At 49.0% G+C, this 3,717-nt stretch overlaps 1 pseudogene; it reads right to left on the bottom strand.

The window, feature by feature from the left end:
• Nucleotides 1-2,789: 2,789 nt before the first annotated feature.
• On the bottom strand, nucleotides 2,790-3,344 carry LOC144167958 (ubiquitin-conjugating enzyme E2 C pseudogene; annotated as a pseudogene).
• Nucleotides 3,345-3,717: the final 373 nt, after the last annotated feature.

Genomic DNA, 3,717 nt, shown 5'->3' with positions numbered 1-3,717 from the left:
TCCGCGGCTCAGTAGAGCCACTATAACTGCTCCGCTGGAGCTCATAACTAAAACGTCCGCGCGCGAACGTGACCGGAAGTAGAATCACGCCATTCTGACACAGTCGCGCCAGTTCCTATTTTAACGCGAATCTGAATGTTCCCCTTTGAACGACGACGACGGGGAGCGGATGGTGAGGGGGGGGGGGGGGGGCGCTCAGCATTCTCGTCAAGCATTTGTTGGCGGTCTTCTGGGTTTCGATTTTTGATTCGCAGGTAGTTTGCCGTTTGATCGTTGAGGCTTTGACATTGATTGCAGCGGCTTTGACTTTAGAACTTGGCCATTTGATTTCCGCACAGAAGAAAGCTTCGCGATTCAACCATCGCCGCTTCTCCGACGAAGATAATTGTTTAACAATTTTTTTACTGCTATATCGTAGTCGCGTCTCTTTACTCGCTTGTGTCTATTCGTCGTATGGAGCTAATTGCTTCGACCAACTATTTCTCCTGATCATTGTTATTAATATTATTACATTGAAGTCTACTGCCCGTTCGCACATGTCACAAAGCTGAACGGCAAACGCCACACCTTCGCTAGAATCAGCGTTCTGCGCGGTTAAGGCTCACCTGTTCTACCATGCCATCACCTTCGAATTCCCAATTTGTTTTTAATTTTCTGAAGTGGCACACCATCATCTGAAACTTCCAGGTTTCTTTCCAATCGATTATGCATGTATGTACCCCAGAAATAACAAATAACATTTGTTTACCGCTGTAAATGTGCGAATATAGCACACCCGTAGCGTACAGGAGTGCTACTGTGGACATCCGGGTGAGAACCTCATCGGATCATATACGTGGTTTTCATTTAATCTTAACAGCGGCAGCCAATTTCTTCACCGGACAACAACACCAACGACGACGACGGGTTTTCGCAGAACAGGACACATGAGGTTCTCGCCTTAAAAAAAAAACGCGGCTGGCATTAGAATCATTCCAGAGCCCTTCAGAGGGCACGCCACACAGTCCAAGAGAAGTGATTGCGCTCCACTTTACTTGGTTTGTTTTTGTGCTTTTACAGCAAAGCTGTTCATAAATTGACATTCATGCGTTCTTTGTTTGCCTAAAAATATCTCCGGTTGCTCAACGTGTCTTTCAAGCGCTAAGTGTTTTGTAGCGCCAGGCGTTCATGTGTGCGTGCATTTTAAATGCAGATCATTTCTTTAACTCGCACTGTCACCCGTCGTCCCTCGGCGTTGTCCGCAGCCAGCCACCTGCACTATAAAAAAAATAGTTATCAGCACCAGGTTTCGATCCCACGACCCTATGGGCAGAACGCGAGGTACATGGTGCTCTTCCCACTGCGCCACAAAACCGACACAGAATGGAAGGCTACGAACGCGCCTTATATCCTTGACTCATTCAAACTACGTCAAGAAGCTGCTGATACAACGCATTCACTACCTGTTGGCGGAACGCGAGGTACATGGTGCTCTACCCACTGCGCCACAAAGCCGACACAGAATGGAAGGCTACGAACGCGCCTTACATCCTTGACTCATTCAAACTCAGTTGCATCGATTTCGTCTTCACCAGTTGCTGCAACGCACGATCACTGCTTAAAGACCCCTTAACAGGCCCATGCAGAGCATTCCTTTAAGCCGCACTGTCACCCGTCGTCCCTCGGCGTTGTCCGCAGCCAGCCAGCGCGCGCATACCCACTTAGGGGGATTGACCAACAAGAGTTATGGTACAATCAATTATGCGAGGCAAAATAATGGAGCAGAGGAAAAAATTTGGTCTAGGTAATGAGTGAGAGAGAACAAACACGAAAATAAGAAAACAACAGAAGAAAACAACACGTGCCTCCCCGACTGCCCCCATCCCCCCTGAGAGATAAAAGAAGAAGAAGAAAGAAAGAATATAAAGATCCAACCGATCAGGGGGGGGGGTGGAAGTGATGCCAATAAATAATAACAAGTTGACGTTACGTACTTGACGTGTCTCGTCTCTCTCTCAACCCCAACTACCCAAGCCCCAACTACCCAACCTCCACTACCAACCCCTACTACCAACAACTACTACCAACTACCACAACCTGCGCGACGTGAGCGACTCCGAATGCTCTGCATTTACTCGTGTCCCTCGCGCGAGGGCATGGAGAGTTCTTTTTTAGTCCTTTCTGTGCTTTCTTGGTTAAGTTCCAAGGGTTTGCGTTGTTTGCGTCCCAAGTTTCTTTTCTACCCCCTTTTCCGTGCATGCGTCCACTTTTCTGGGGAGAGCCAGCACGTCGAAACGCCGTATTTGTCTATGCTCGTTCACGCAAACGTCGATAAAGCAAGGAAAATATAAAAACAAATGTGTAGGCGGATATTCCATCAAGATTGCCACAGATCAAGATGGGTTTCTACTTTTTTCGAAATCGCGGGTCACATCACCTTGTTTTTCATCCACCTCCACAATAGTATGGTTGCTTCCTAAAACTCGTGTTGTCTTCCAACTCACACTCAGCATAAACGTCAGGCAGCAGAAGTTGCGGAATTAGGTGAGACGCTGAAACACTTCAATTTATTTCCAAGCAGCAAGATGGGAGGGATTCTGGGACATTTGTCGGTGCTTTTTGTGTGGGTGGTAAAATGTTGGAACACTTCTCGCAAACCAGCTTCACTCCGCGACACTACAGGTTCAGTACTGCATTCAGACCACAGTAAGCCAGAAATGCGCCTGAACCCGCAACAGCAGTAGTTCCCACTGTGATCGAGAAAGCAAGTCAAAGTTTTTTCCTCATATTAACAGCGTTAGGGCGGTCGCTCACTCAGGACTTTCGCCCGTCGCCTTGGCAGCCATCTCATACTTATCCAGCACAGCTTTCTTGTACAGTTCCTGGTTCGTCCAGATCTCGGCGGCGTAGGTGTTCAACGGACTGGCCACATTAGGCTCGGCCAGGAGGGACTGGATGGAAAGCAGCACAGTGCGAACGTCCAGAAGGGCCGTCCACTGGTCCTTGAGAATGTCGAGGCAGATGTTGCCCACTTCGTCGACGTTGGGATGGAAGCAGGGCGTCTCGAACTGCACCACGGGGCCGGCGCACGGGTAGTTCGGAGGGAATTTTATCCGCAGACGGTAAACCAAGTTCTCGTACGCGGTTCCTGCAGGTCCGTGAATGGTAGCAACCCAGTCGAAAATATCTTGGTCTTCAGGGAAGGCGGAAACCATAGCGTCTCCGCACGTCATAAGCGCCAGTAGTTCTTGCCTGAGCCTGTTGGCAGCAGCCGGGACATTGGAGCGGGAGGCCTGACCTGGTTGGTCGCCGTCGCCGGTCGCCATTCCTGCGCTAGCGGTGTCGTCGACGTTCTGGGAAGCCATTTTGAGAACCGAGTCCCTGCTCATGATGATGATAGTTGCGAAAATTATTATTGTTCGCAGGATCTCCAGGACCTCCCAAAGGCGCTCCAGCTCAGCGCTTCAGACCTGGTTAGTATGCCCTCCCGCAGCATTCGCGTTTTAGCCTGGGTTGGAGAGGTGCGTGACGTCCTGCATACCGGTTACGTCGTAGCTTCGTGGTCCAGGTTTTAGTCCTGTGGTTGGGTGGGGGTTGTTTCGCTTTTGATGTGTATATTTCGATAAACATTTTCTTGATTTCCGTTAGTATTTAGTTTGTAATTGTTTTCTATTATCAGTTTTATTGGTTAGATAACGTTACATCAGGTATAGGTGCGTTTGCAAAGGTTAAATTCGA

Source organism: Haemaphysalis longicornis, unplaced genomic scaffold (genome assembly GCF_048455015.1).
Source record: "Haemaphysalis longicornis isolate Haplotype H1 unplaced genomic scaffold, Haemaphysalis longicornis Haplotype H1 scaffold_2, whole genome shotgun sequence".
NCBI classification, from domain to species: Eukaryota; Metazoa; Arthropoda; class Arachnida; order Ixodida; family Ixodidae; genus Haemaphysalis; species Haemaphysalis longicornis.
Note: the sequence above shows the minus strand (reverse complement) of the source record. Positions and strands in the feature narration are given on the sequence as shown.